The 15,278-nt window shown below is 47.8% G+C and overlaps 1 long non-coding RNA gene across 1 annotated transcript in view; it reads left to right on the top strand.

Annotated features, from left to right (window-relative positions):
- Positions 1-568: 568 nt before the first annotated feature.
- LOC137379709 (uncharacterized) overlaps positions 569-15,278 on the top strand; it is a 126,006-nt gene continuing 111,296 nt past the window's right edge. The window contains exon 1 of the long non-coding RNA XR_010976892.1: positions 569-854. This is a non-coding gene — a long non-coding RNA (uncharacterized lncRNA). The remainder of the gene's footprint in view (positions 855-15,278) is intronic.

The following is a 15,278-nucleotide window of genomic DNA, read 5'->3' as shown; positions in this document are numbered from 1 at the left end:
GCCGCCACCGTTAACCCTCGCCACCCCCCGCCCCCTGACGTTGGGGTTCGTGGCATGGGGAGGCGGGGGTCAGAAAATGCCTCTGGCAGAGGCCCACCACAGGCCTCGTCGTCGGGAAGGCCTGGCCCGATATTGCCAGCAGCAGTGAGGCCTCGTGGCGGCCTTCCTGCCGCTCGGCAACGGGAGCCAAATTTGCATCGGTAAATTTATTTAAATAAATGAATTAATTACTGATCCACTTCTGTCATCCAGCCCAGAGTGATGTTGCTGCCGGTGGCCGGCACTCCCGTGCCTTCGGTACCCCGTCCGGGGATCCGAGGCGTAATACTGGTGGGGAGGGGGGAGCAGGTCAGTGTTTCAGTGCGGGAGGTGGGGGAACACAGTCAAACTTATCTGATTGGTGGAGGGGATGGTGGGAAGGGATAAAGTTTAAAGTTTATTAGCTGCGGGTGGGGGGGGGGGTAAGTCAGGTGGGCAAGGGAAGTGTTTTGGGGAGGGAGAGGGCCAGTGATGCATTGCATGGAAATTGGGGGGCTGGTAGAGGGGAAAATTACATTTTTGTGACATTTTTCCTCACCTCTCTCTTTAAATATTAAAATTAAATGGAAGGGCTCAAAGCCCTTTAAAAATGGCATCAGCTCCTGCGTAAAGGCTGCTGACGCCATTACCGGGACGGACCGCGCACTGGAGCGTGGCTACCCGACCCCAAACCGACGAGACCCGACAACATGTGTAGAAACAGCTACAAGTTCCGACATAAAGCACCTGAGTGAAATTAACCCAACCCCTTACACTCTGAAATCTATCAAGTCCGGGAGAAACTGACAAGCCCGGGGAAGATACCAGTAACTGCAGTAAGTACAGAAACATTAACTGAGCTCTTGCTTTAATCTATACTTGGCCCAAGGATTTAAAATTATCTGGAAATAGGGAGATTAAACTTCCCAACCTGAGTTCTCCGCGGAGATTTTCTTTTGTTAATGACATCGGAACTTGATGCAGTTCAGAAGTTTACTGGTTACATTGCATGATTTCCTGAAGTGGATACTTTTTTTCCCGCATGTGCTCAGGGTCACTGCGCCTTCGCCTGTTTGAAATCAGTGTTTGTTGTTTTTTATTAAACTTTATGGTGTTAATTGAACACGGGTACATCAATAACTGTATCACTGGTCTAAAGCCTGGTTACCCGACCAAACCCGAATACATGTGTCAGGCTCAGGTCGGGCATTTAAAAAAATTAAAGGACTCGGGCTCAGGTCGGATTCGGGTTGGCTGTTGTCGGGTCGGGCCCGGGTTGGGTTTTAATTTTATACCCGAGCCAGGCTTTACCACCCGCCCCCTCCACGTCATCGAGGGTGGCACGGCCCCAGCCATTTAAATGAGCCGCCGCGTTCAATATCTCGGCGGCTCCACGACACGTGGTCTGCACGGGCGGTCCACCATAGTTTACGTTCACCACCGATTTTGGCGGCAGACATGTAAAATGCAGCCCAGTGATGAGGAGGAATTCCTTCTCTCAAAAGGTTGCTATTCTTTGGAATTTTCTACCCAAGAGACCAGTGAAGGTTGGGTCATTGAATATGTTCAAGACTAAACTCAGGAGATTTTTGATCTACAAGGGAGTCAAGGGTTACGGGGGGGGCAGGCAGGAAAGTGGAGTTAAGGCCACAATCAGATCAAACATGATCTTATGGAATGGCGGAGAAGGCTCAAGGGGCAAAATGGCCTACTCCTGCTCCTATTTCTTACGTTATGTTCCACTAGAAATCTTAGAAAGGCTATGCTAATTATGGCCCACCTTCAGGCACAAATACAAAGGGGAACAAGGAATATGCATCACAACCGAAAGGCCCAAAATTGGGCATCAGGCCTTACTTCACTAAGTTGTGTGAGCCCGCATCGCCTATTGCATTTCCTTAGGTGGTACACCCATTGAGAATGCTCCAATTTAGGCTACCTGCCTTACTCACAGTGGCCATCAGGTAAGTGCCGGCTGGGGTGATCTTGGGTCAGAAATGTCTCTCAGGAGGGCTGTGGAGCTGGGAGGAAAACTGTTGCATCTCCTGGCTCCACATCAAGCGTTAGAAAAAAGATACTTACCTATTTGTTGGTGGGTGCTTGCGAGGCTGTATCCATGCCAGAAAAACCTGAGTGGAGCAGGCCCGGAGCCCATTCTGATAAGGGCAGCACAATTTCCCAAAGGGTCATAAAACAAATGCTAGGCCACTCATTAGCATCTGCAAGGACATAGCGCCTGTTTTAGGTGGCCACCAGGGAGGCCAGAAAAATCGACAAACCCAATGAGATTTTTCTTATTTCAGGTGTCCTTGGCATGTGGAAGATAGCATCATGAAATTGGCACTTTGACATCTGTACTGCTGAGTTTAATTCCCCCCCTCCCCCATCAACAATGGTATTTCTGTACTATTTTTGTAAAATCAAATATGTAATATTTTTTACTGATTTCCATTCAGTAAAGTAGCTCTACTCCATTTAAAATATAATGGCTGAAATGATGAGACTATGCTGCTATCATGGAGCCTTTCTCACAGTGAGTGGCAGTCAGCGAATCAGGCCGACAATATTATCGAATATAAACAATAAACAAAAAGGAAAATACTGCCAATCTCGAAAACAAAAGCAGAAGACCCTGAAATTATTCAGCAGGCCAGGCAGCGTCTGTGGAGAAACAGAAATCAATATTTCAGCTCTGAGGAAAGGTCTTACACTTGAAATGTCTACTTCTGTTTTTCCACAGACACTGCCTGATCAGTCGAGTATTTACATTAAAATAAAAGCAAAATACTGCAACTGCTGGAAATCTGAAATAAAAACAAGAAATGCTGGAAATACTCAGTAGGTCTGGCAGAATCTGTGGAGAGAGAAGCAGAGTTAACGTTTCAGGTCAGTGACCCTTCATTAGAACTGGCAAATGTTAGAAATGTAATAGGTTTTAAGCAAATAAAGCAAGGGTGGGGCAAGAGATAACAAAGGGCCAGGTGTTGATAGGATAGAGAGTCTTGGAGAATAACTGACCAGAAGGTCATGGAGCAAAGACGAACGGTATGTTAATGGTGTGCTGAAAGACAAAGCGTTAGTGCAGAGAGGGTGTTAATTGACTGAAAAATGAACAGCCCTGGCCCAAAGCACAATCATGACAAAAAAAAGTGGGTGGGCACATGGTAAAAAAATGAATGATGAGACAAACTGAAATAAAATAAATAAAAAATAAATAATAAAAAAGAAAAAGAAAAAATAACGAAAAATAAAAAGGGGGGCCCGTCATGCTCTGAAATTATTGAACTCAATGTTCAGTCCAGCAGGCTGTAGTGTGCCTAATCTGTAAATGAGATGCTGTTCCTCGAGCTTGCATTGATGTTCACTGAAACACTGCAGGTCGGCATTCGCAGTAGACTCAACCAGAAGTCAGGGCAACTGTCAACCTCTGAGGAGGAAGCAGTCAGAGGATGCATTGTCCCACATGTCTCTCCTGAACCTTCCACCAACGTCGATACTTCCACCTCGATGGGTTTCCGCTCGGCTGTAGAATCAGGGTCACAAGCTGGTGAGAACACTGCACACATGCCCGAGCAGCTGGCTGAGGCTGAGACAGCTGAGGCTTCTGCTAGTCGGAGGACTATGGGTGGCCAGGAGCACGTTGAGACCTAGGCTAATGACGAACCTCTGGTGTCAGCAACACAGGTCATGCTGGAGTTGCAGAGAGAGGTAAGGCAACATCTGGCGGAGATGCCAAGGCAATGCACAGCCATGAGCAGACGATGGAGGAGTCCATCCATGTCATGACTGCTGCTAAGTCTCAGGCATGTGAGCGCATGGCTTCCTCTATCGAGAGGTTGGCGAGCCTCATGGCAAGCCAGATCACACAAATGTGCGCAGATCTGCACACCATCGCCTTGGCCATGAGCTCTATGCAGCAGTGGCAAGGCGAGAGAAGGACAAGGCACCTGGAATATCCACCAGGTCCTTGTCCTTCTCTGGTGAGCAGGGAGGTGCAAGTCAACGTTGAAAGGGAGGAGGACAGGCTGACCCCCACAGTTGGGGGCACCCCTGAGGGCACTCCAAGTGTGGCCAGCAGTTCCTCAGCCCCTCCATCAGTGAGCCCAGCTCCCGCAGCCATGGTGTCTGAAGAGAGTCCTGCACCAGTGCAGGAAATCCTCAGGTAGCCGGGGCCTTCCAGGCCTCAGGCAGCCAGAGGACGGCCACTGAAGTCTTCACAGGCCAAGGGGCGCGTCATCGGCAGCCTGCCTCCAGCCCAGCTGCTAGCGCTGGGGTCACACCTCGTGGAAGCATTCGTAAACATATAAAGAAAAACACCCAGAGATGCTTGGGGGTTCACGGGTGTTTGAAATTTGACATGAGCTACATCATATCAAGTTCTTTTGTTCAAGCAATTAACCTTCACTGCGTAAAAGTGATTATTGTATCATGCATTAATTGTGAGCTGCTGACTTCCCCCTTCCCCCTTAATGAATGCCAATGTTAGTACAGCCGTCATTTTAATCGGCTCTCCCATGGACCATCGTGCGTGGTTCAGTTGGGCTCTAGGTATGGAAGACAAATAGGAAAAAGGCAACAGAATGCATGCATTGAGGTGAGTCTTTATTGCTTTTTTCAGAGTGGCCATCATGGTGGCTGGAAGTGGATAAGTATGAGATTGTCTCTTGCCTCCTTGGCCCGACATGCAATCTGCCTGACCTCCGGTGCAAGGGCTCCAACATTCAGTGTTGCCTGCTCATCTCCTTCCTCCTCGTCCTCCGCGTCGACGGAGGAGTGTAGTTCAGTCATATCATCGTCCTGCATTGCCTCCCACTCTGCAGCACTAGATTGTGCAGAGCACAGCAGACTACAACGTTAGGCAAAACCCTCGCTGGGGCACACAGCAGGGCGCCACCAGATCGATCTAGGCAACAGACTTGCATCTCAGCAGCCCAATGGCCTCATCGATGATCACCATGGATGGATCCATGGCAAGTGTTGTACCTCTCCTCTGCTGCAGTGTGAGGGTTCCTCACAGGCGTCAGAAGCCATGTCGTTAATGGGTAGACCTTGTCCCCGAGAATCCATTCCTGAAGGTGAGTGGGGGGCCTGAAAAGCTGTGGCACCTATGACTGTCGAAGTATATAGACGTCATGGCTGATTCCTGGGACACTTTCGGTGGTCGCAGACCAGTTGAACATTGATTGAATTGAAGCCCTTCTTGTTGATGAAGGCGGCTGGCTGGTCTGTTGGAGCCTCAATGGTCACCTGTGTGCAGTCTATCACACCTTGCATCCAAGGGAATCCAGTAATGGCTGCAAACCCAATGGAGCTCTTGGCCTGAATGTCAGGATCGGTCCAGTAGCACACATAGTCACCAGTGCTCTTGAACATGGCATTAGTCACCTCCTTCATGCAACGATGGGCAGCTGCCAGTGAGACCCCGCACATGTCCCCAGTGGATCCTTGGAATGATCTAGACGTGTAAAAGTTTAGTTTCACTGTGAGTTTCAGGGCCACTGGCATAGGGTGACCCCCAAATCCCAAGACCGCAACTCTTCCTGCAGCAGGGCACATAAGTCGGTGACGGCCTCCCTGGAGAGGTGTGGTCTTTGCTGACATTGCCTCTCGAACACTGGGAGGTAGCTGATTCAAGTCCACTAGACTGTCTGAAGTAGGTGGGCCCTTCTTGGCAAGGCTGGCCGCTGCTGCCCTTGTTATGGAGCTTCACAGGCAGGCACAGCAGCATCTTGACCCTCCCTTCATCAGAAGCGCCACATCACACCACTGGGCTCCAAAAAGACAGGGTGCATGAGACTCATGCCAGGTGACCAGTGGGCCTCCAGAGTGCTGTCGATGCAGAGATGACCCTGCCTTGACAGCTGAGCTTTTGTTCTCCCAACAGACTCCCTGAGTGCCTACCCTTATAAATAGCTGACCCTCTTATCCAGCACAATGGTCAATCAAACATCTCACCCAACATTTTGGTCACCCTATACAGCGATCCAAACCCAAGCCCCCGCATCCCCTTGCTGACCACCCGAGACCCTGCTCAGCCAGCACTCCCACCCGAGAACCCAACACCCCTTGCAGAGCATCCAAGACCATGCCCATCCTTGCAGAACGCATAGCACTGTAGGCCAACAATAGCTTCTGCACCCACGTCTTTCCCTTTGCAGTGCTGGATATGGCTGACTACCCATTGCGGTACTGAGACGCGCCTTGGTGCTGCCAGCTTTTAATGGTCAGGAATCTGAAGGCACATGAGGGCAGCCTGCCGTCCACTTAATCCCGACAACCCCCCCCCCCCCACCCCCCTCATTGAATCGCGATGAATTAGATGCAAATGTATGAAACGTAAGCGCTTTACAATTTAAATTATATTCCCATCGTGCCAGGTTGGCAGTGCCACCTTGGTGCTTTCCCACCACTGATTAAATCAGGAAATGATGCCACAATGCCGGATTTCCAGGCAGACACTTCCATCCGACGTGATTCTCCACCACCCAACCCCTCACCCCGCAAGCCTTCATTCCCACTCCAAACGGCCACACTAAATTCAGCCCCTTGTGTGTTCACCTTCATTCAAACCACCCACCCCCCCACCCCCCCAATTTTGCCGTAAAACACAAGACAAGAGTTCTGCTGCCTGGAGCTTGAAATGATCAGTACAGATAGGTTTGTCTAATGTATGGATGCTGTATAAACTATATCAAGTAATACATCACCATAACTGCCTATCACATCATCACCATCACATTTCAAGAGTTCAGATAAGGAATTGCTTGGTCTTATGGTGTGATTTTCAAATGAGTTGTCATTTATTATATTGCTTTCAAAATGCTTGGGATGATCTTATTTGATATTATATAGAATAATAACTACTTTTGGAATCACATTTTGGAACAACCTCCAATCCAGGTCAAGTGGAGTGCAGATTAGCAACAACATCAAACACTTCTTTAACAATGCACCTTCAAATCCAACTTCAAACGATTAGTGTGTTGTGCTGGGCATCAAGTTATATCCCACACGATCCAGATCTCTTAAAAATAATACTGCTGGTGACAATACATCATGAAACAAAATACTTCTCTTGAACCGCTGTGCACCATTTACTGCCAACAAAGCAGGCATGTGACATAATCCTAGAATTGTATCAATGCTGATTTAAATAGTCAAAAGAAAGGACTTGCATTTATATAGCATCTTACACAATATTAGGTCATTCCAAAGCACTTTACAGCCAATGAGGTACTTTTGAAGTGTAGTCACTGTTGTTATGTAGGAAACATGGCAGCCAATTTGCACACAGCAAGCTCCATTAACAGCAATGAGGTATGATTAGATAGTTTATTTTTTGTGATGTTGGTTCTAAATTTATATATTTTCCTAAATAAATTTATTTCCTTCTTTGTCCCTTTACTCTTTTCCATGCTGTTAGTCTTAGTGCCAGACGCCTGACAATACCACACCCAGGCAAATCAACTGGAAGCTGTTTAAGGCTGAAGCCCAGCTATTTGTTCCCAAGTAAACCTTTCCTTGTTCTCTCAACACCTCCAATTTAAAATTCTCATCCTCATATTTAAATCACTTCATGGCCTCACACCTCCTAATCTCTACAGCCTTCATCAACCCTACAACCCTTCCAAGAACTTTCTGTTCCTCTGACTCTGGCATCTTAAACATCTCCACTGCCTTCACCTCACCACTGGTGGCTGTGCCTTCAACTGCCTAGGCCCCATGCTCTGGAATTCCCTCTCGAAATCCCACCACCTCTCTCCTCCTTTAATACCCTGCTTAAAACCCAACACTTTTCCCAAACTTCTGGGCACCCCTCCTAATGGGTGGAGTTTTAACTTCCAACTGAGAGTGGGTTTAGGAGTGGATTTAAAAGCACTCAAATTGACAATATGTCAGGACACTGTCTCCAAACCACCAATTTCCACATTTAACAGCAGCATGTTGAGCTGCATGCAAGAAACACCCTTGGGAGACACTGGTTGCTAATTTAAATCTGTTAATAGGTCATTAATAAACTTTTTAACAACAGTTTTCAACTTTAATTGTGGTTGCCTGGGTTTTCCCAGGCTGCTTGGATTTACCATTGAAAGTAAGGTAAAATTCACAGCAGCAATTGAGAGAGCTGAAGAAATGACAGGCAAAAAATCCCATTAGTACTGATCTCACACCTGCTTCCTTGTCTAATTGTGTGAAAGGCCTTCGGTCACAGTACTTGTTCTAAGAGTTGAATTACAGATGATTTCTACTACCTTGGAGGTGACTTACATCACTTTGGAGGTTTGTGTGTCTGATCTCCACTTTACAAATGTCAACAAACAGATCAGTACAGGTGCCATTTATGCTGCTTTACCTTGGACTTCAGATGAGGACCAAGATAAGCAGCAGCAGGAAGAGCACCAGCAGCAGGGGGACCACCAACAGCCCCAGCAGGAGCAACAGTAGCTTCCTCCTCACAAATCAGCCACTTTACAGGAGAGAGGGGATGAACTCAGTGGTGCAGTTCACAGGAGATGATACCTGAAACACAGGGTTTATAGGCTGAGGATCAGCTTCCTCGAAATGTCCGAAGATCAGTGCCTCAGGAGACTAAGGGTATCCCGTTGGTTCGTGGCAGACATGTGCAGCCTGATAGAACAAGACCTGCTGCCAATTGGACCTGGTGGCCATGCTTTGCCAGTGACTGTCAAAGTTGCTACTTCCCTTAACTTCTTTACCTCTTTCCAGGGATCTGCAGGAGATATTTGCAGAATATAACTGTCAGCCACCCACAAACACATCACATAGGTGATCGATGCCATGTTTCCCAGTGCTGGTGATTATGTACACTTTGCCACTGATGATGCTGGTCAGAATGTGCTAGTGCTCGGGTTTGTAGCTTTGGCTGGCTTCCCATAGGTGGCAGGGCATCATCGACAGCACACTCGTGGCAATCAAGGCACCCCCAGATCACCAGCAGTGTTCATGAAATGTAAGGGCTTCACCTCCATCAATATTCAGCTTGTGTGCAATTATAAAAAGATCATCATGTAGGTCTGTGAAAGAGTCCCAGGGAGTGACCATGATGCTCTCGTTCTGGGTTAGTCCATCCTCCCTGAGCTCTTCATACCTCAGAGAAGACTTATCCATTGGCTGTTTGGAGACACTTAAAATGTGGCTGATGACACGCATGAGAAGCCCAAGCAACGAGGCCCAGGAAGGTTACAATCAAAGCAATATGATGACAAGATGTGTCATTGAGCAGGCAGTCGGGATGCTGAAGATGCACTTCGGGTGCCTGGACAGATCTGAAAGCTCCCTCCAATATGTACAGGTCAGCATCTCCAGAATGATTGTGTTCTGCTGTGCTCTGCACAACATAGCCCAGGAGCAAGATTTGGAGCTGCAGAACCTTTTCAGAGGAGGAGGAGGAATGTGATGTGGCTTGTGCATTAGCAATGGCGCACATTGCTGCACGGGATGCCCTCATAATGGTAAGTTTCCATCTTGCAGCACATGCTGAACTCACTTGACCCAGCATCTCCCCGACACAAAGCAGACCTGCAATTAACCAAATATCCCTTTCATTGCCACCCATTGCTCAGCTTTGTCTTACCATTCATCCCAAGTGAGAAGGTCACTTATCAGGCAGCAGGCAAAAATGGACAAGACAGGAAAGTGGTGCAATGAAATAATGTTATCTAACATTAAAATCTATCATTGTGAAACACACCTGTGTATGTTCCCTTGTATATCTACCAATCTTTATCCTTCCCTTTTCTGCTACTCCTGCATGGTGCAACCCCTGTGGCTTCAGCAGAACTAGAGGCAGGCTGCTCAGATCCCTGCTCTGATTGCTAACATGCTCTTGACTGATATCCTTTGGGCTTTGGAGCCTATGAGGGCCCTGCTAAAGACTGTTCCACCTGCACCTGTACGGGGCAGACTCAGCCATCGGGACACGAGGCAGCATGTGGGGTAACAGGTGAGAAGTGGAGCACTTTGAACAAATTCCCCACTTCTCCTTCACCATCTTGCCTCTTATGGCCCACCCACAGATCCCTGCTGGCAAAGAGCTGGAGAGCACTTTGATGCAGATCAGTGGGGTGCTGAAGGGCTAAGGCTAGGGTTTCATTTTTTGGCATTCAGAGTATGCAAAATAGTGGTGGGACCAGCATGCACTCGTGTGATTGCAGTGTTTGATGCTTCATGTTCTCTTTGTATGGATGAAGACACCATTGCAAAGTCCTTCGACACTGTGCCACTCATGCTTGCGATGGATTCCTCCAATCTCTCCGCAAGTGTGCACAGTGCTACTGGAAAACCTGCCAGTACTTTGCACATTTGTTGCTGCAGCTCCAGAAGTATCATCTTCATCGACAGCCCCCAACCTACAGCAACTGCATGCAGTTGAGCGGAGCTTGCAGCTTCCTGTAGACTCCAACACAAACTCTCCACTGCTGTCCCTGTCTCCACCACCTGTTGTTGCTCACTTGTGATATTTAAGACACCAGGCAGAAACCCAACTATGTTCCTTACTGGTCCCACCAAAGTGTGAGTAACTGAGCTCGTTCAATGGTCTGCACTGAGTCCTGTGATAGTACACCCTCAAAGTGTGTGACCTCTTCTAAGGAGTCCTGTACTTCTCCTGCACCACCTCCTGTGAAATGCTTGGCTCTGTGGGAGATTAAAGAATGAATTAGAACTGTCAAGGAAGGAAGGTGAACATTATGCATATAATCATATTTCACTGGCTGTTGACATCAAGTCAACATGAGTGAGTGTTGTATGCCAAGAACTTAATGAATGGCAGAGCAGGCTCGAGGGGCCGAGTGGCCTACTCCTGCTCCTAATTCGTATGTTCGTATGTCATGTGTCTGTATGATATTTAATTTTGTCACCAGATAGCTAGGAGGCCCCCATCTCTGATGGCCAGGCACAACAAGAACCTGCTGATATCCTGCGCCACCTCCTCTCCAGATATAAATCGGCTGAATTTTCGTCAGGAGGCGAGAAACAGGATTCAGGATTGTTTTCAGACCAGGAACCCGGGGCCAGTGAGAAACTGATTAAAGTTTAAGATTTTCACATGAGTGAGCCCTTAATTGGTGTGGAGATGGGTTTCCTGTCCAATTAGAGCCAGTGGGTACTGGAATATAGGTGGGTCAGATGAAGTGTGGAACTGATTCAGACTCCCCACAGCAGCCATCACTGAGGCTGTTGGTTGTCCTGAGGGAGAAATCTGCTTATTGTGCCAAAGCCTTCCACAGCACCAGAGGGAAACGATATGTCACAGGAGTGCCGGAGGCCTGGCACCCGAGGCAGGGCTGCCCCTTGCTTCATCAATGCCGATCTGGATGTAATGTTGGAAGCCATGAGGGAGAAGAGGGAGGCCCTCTTCCTGGAGGGTGGCAGAAGGAGGTCACTGTGTCACGCAGGGCACTAAGTGGGTCACTGGGATGTGTTCTTACTGTCTCTGTCTACTGTTTTCCTCTAATTGCACTGTATAAATGATGGCACTTTCAGCCACACGTCTGGGACTCCTTTTAGCTCTGCCATGACAGGAAAAGTCCTATGAGGTGGTGAACAGGATAATGGGATCCTCCATGGTGAGGGCAAAACATCTGGGCAGATGTGCTTCCTTCACTGGCAGTAAATGATTTGATGTTCCAGGTTGTGTCTTCAATACAAGTGTTCACGCATGTATCTCAGACTCCTTTCCATGTCATGCCGCTCAACCTGGATCACAGGGGATCAGTTCAAACGTTCCTGAATCAGGAGATCCCTGACATTCACGGCATCCTCACGAGTCCTTCATGCCCCGAGCTTTGTCCAGCCACCTTGCCGTGCAGCAGCGGCACCTCTCTCTTCAGCATCATCTCCCTCTGCTTTCACTTCTTCCTCCTCTCTAACCTCCTGCTCTTCCCCCCATGTTCTGTCTCCTTCCAGGGCCTCACCGTCCTCAAGGTCCACACCTCTCTGGAGGGCCATGTTATGGAGAGTGCAGCAAACCACCACAATGACTGAGACCCATGCAGGACAGTATTGGAGGGCACCACCCAACCAGTCCAATCGCATCTTGAGGAGCCCGATGGCCTGTTCAATGCTTGTCCCAGTGAGCAGGTGGCATTGGTTGTATTGCCTCTGTGCCTCTGTCTGGGGCTCCCATAAAGGGGTGAGTAGCCATGTCTTCAAGGGATATCCCTTGTTCCCTAGGATCCATCCACGCACTTTGGGGTATGGAGTGACGATCTGATGCTATGCCGAATGGCGGAGGATTAAGGAGTCATGGCAGCTTCCAAGAAAGTGAGCATGCACATGCAGGAAGCTCTTGTTGTAGTCACAGAACAGCTGAACGTTGAGGGAGTGAAATCTCTTCTTGTTGATGAATCTCACTGGGGTGGTCAGTCGGCACCTTGATGGCCACATGGGTGCAATCGATGTTGCCCTGCACCTGGGGAATCCAGCAATAGCACCAAAATCCACTGCCCTTTGTCCCTGCAAGGCCATGTCTGCTGTGAAATTAATGTGCTGTCCCACTGACCATCTTATGGGGCCAGGGTGACAGGCTCCCCATTCTGTACCCACCTCCCTTCAGGTGATCTGCGACAGACACCTCCACAAACCCATGCACCCCCTTCAAAATTCTACACTCCCCCTTCAACAAGCTCTTAACCAGTATTTAAACTACATTAATTGACCTCTACAGGGAGGAGAGTGGGATCCCTGCCCCGCCTCCCCCTGCCCTGGTTAACATTGCTGGTTCCAGGAACAGCATCCAGAAACATGCAGGCCAGCGCAAGTATTTTCGGGCCCCACTCCACTTCCGTTCCCAACTTTGGGGGTGCCCGAAAATTCAGCCCAATATTGCTGGAGGGCCACCTCCTATTCTCTGCCTCTCCCTGGTGTTGTGTGCTTTCTTCTCCTTCAAGGAGGGGAAGAAGAGACCTATGAGCGAGTGTAATAGACTGTGTTGAATTGAAAGATGGAGGACATTTTTTGAGGATGACTAACTGAGAGGTGTGACACAGCATTAAGATGAAGATGAGTGCCAGTGGTGGATGGTCAGATGGGGATCTGAGGAAGTGCATAGACAGAGAGGGATGGGTTAACCTGTAAGGTTAGTGAGGACTGATGTAGGCTTAGACAGGCAGAGTGAGGGGATTTGGCTGACACACACATCAGGATGTAGTCACTCACCTTTCCTGCCCTGATTAGATCATTAAACCATTTCCAGCACTGTATCCAGGAGTGTGGCACCACACTCCTGGTGCTAATCTCCTCAGCAATCTCCAGTCACACCTTCTTGATCTCTGTTCCCCACAATCCTTCACTGTTATCCTCACCGTGTCTCTTTAAATAGTTAGTTGAAATAGATGCATGTGAGTCGACATCACGCCTGCTCATGCTAATTGGTCAGGAAAACGGAAATCAGATGCAAATGCAATGGCTGGGTTAAAAAGATACTGACAGATTAGATTAGATTAGAGATACAGCACTGAAACAGGCCCTTCGGCCCACCGAGTCTGTGCCGACCATCAACCACCCATTTATACTAATCCTACACTAATCCCATATTCCTACCAAACATCCCCACCTGTCCCTATATTTCCCTACCACCTACCTATACTAGTGACAATTTATAATGGCCAATTTACCTATCAACCTGCAAGTCTTTTGACTTGTGGGAGGAAACCGGAGCACCCGGAGAAAACCCACGCAGACACAGGGAGAACTTGCAAACTCCACACAGGCAGTACCCAGAATCGAACCCGGGTCCCTGGAGCTGTGAGGCTGCAGTGCTAACCACTGCGCCACTGTGCCGCACTGCACTCACTTCTGGGCTCCCTGCACACTACCAGTCCTCCCACTACAGCGCGCCACCATATTAAAATTCCCCTCAATCTCTTCTTTGGCTTGGCATCCATTTTGACTGACTATGTCTCTGTGAAGCACCTTGGGATGCTTTTCTACATTAAAGGCACAGTAATGCAAGTTGTTGATGGGAATTGGCTGGCTCCTATTTGATGTGTTATGAAGTTGCCTTACAGGGAATTACAGTAACAAACGCACATACTAGCATTCTGCCATGGGTGCACTGGTGTTCAAAGTGAAGGTAATCATTTTCCCCTTAAGCAAAATAAAATCAGACAGACCAAAACAATTGTTTAAATTAGTGATCCATATTAACCTTTCATGTTTAAATTTTTAAAAATGAATCTGCATCAGAACTTAGTCAGCGTGTAATTCTGAAGTGGTGTCTATTCTGACAATGACAGCTTTTCAAGAATCAGCATCTATATTTTACAAAGATATACATAATGGAAAAAGTACATGTTGAATAAACTCAGCCTTTGCAGTCTATGGTGGTATGAGCATATGCGCGATTGATAAAATGCTGCTTTAAGACAACATTTCCTTATGAATTGCTCTGAAAAGGCACATTTGTGCCACCCACACCAACAAAGCACTAAGTCCAGATTGCCTAGTAAAGCTGCAAAAAACATTTAAGAACTGTATACTTTCATTGTGCCATTCATTAGTATTCTGTTGGCTGAATTGACAAATACTCAGAGCAAAAAAGAAGTCGTGCTTTGCTTCACACTTGGCTCACTGCTCTGCTCAATCATCTTTCTGGTTCCAATCCCCCTCTGTTCTTAACAAAGGCATTAAATGCGCCACAAAGCCCAGTCCTAAGACCCCCAGAATGTGTGTGCTTGCTAACTTGTAGCCTGCAAGTAATAAAATTAAAGTTCAAATGAAATGTTCATAGTGTTACATCTGCACTTCAAGACAAAGCAAGCACACCCAACCTCAAGTAAAGTTCTTCTGCAAAATGGTCTTAATGTCAAAAAACAAACAAAATATGAAAGTTGTGCCATATATTGTGTGGCACACAGCACCATGGGGCGTGGTCGCATCGTGCCATGGTGTGTCGGCACATAGTTGGCAGCAGAAACTGGAAAGAGAAAAAAGAAATCTACTGCTATTAGCAGAGGGAATCATTTTTACAGCTTGTACCCATCATCATATGAAAGAAAGAAAAAAAGATCATCTGCTGCATTTCTTCCCAGACTGATTCCTGGGATGGCAGGAGAGATTGAGGAGACTGGGCCTGTATTCTCTAGAGTTTAGAAGAACGAGAGGTGATCTTATTGAATATACAGAATTCTTACAGATCTCAACAGGGTGGATGCAGGAAGGATGCTTCCCCTGGCTGGGGGGGGGATTTAAAACCAGGGGACACAGACTCAGAATGAGGTAGGCCATTTAGGACTGAG

This window comes from Heterodontus francisci, chromosome 18 (assembly GCF_036365525.1).
Source record: "Heterodontus francisci isolate sHetFra1 chromosome 18, sHetFra1.hap1, whole genome shotgun sequence".
NCBI lineage: Eukaryota > Metazoa > Chordata > Chondrichthyes > Heterodontiformes > Heterodontidae > Heterodontus > Heterodontus francisci.
The sequence above is the reverse complement of the archived record's forward strand: the minus strand, read 5'-3'. Positions and strand labels throughout refer to the sequence as shown.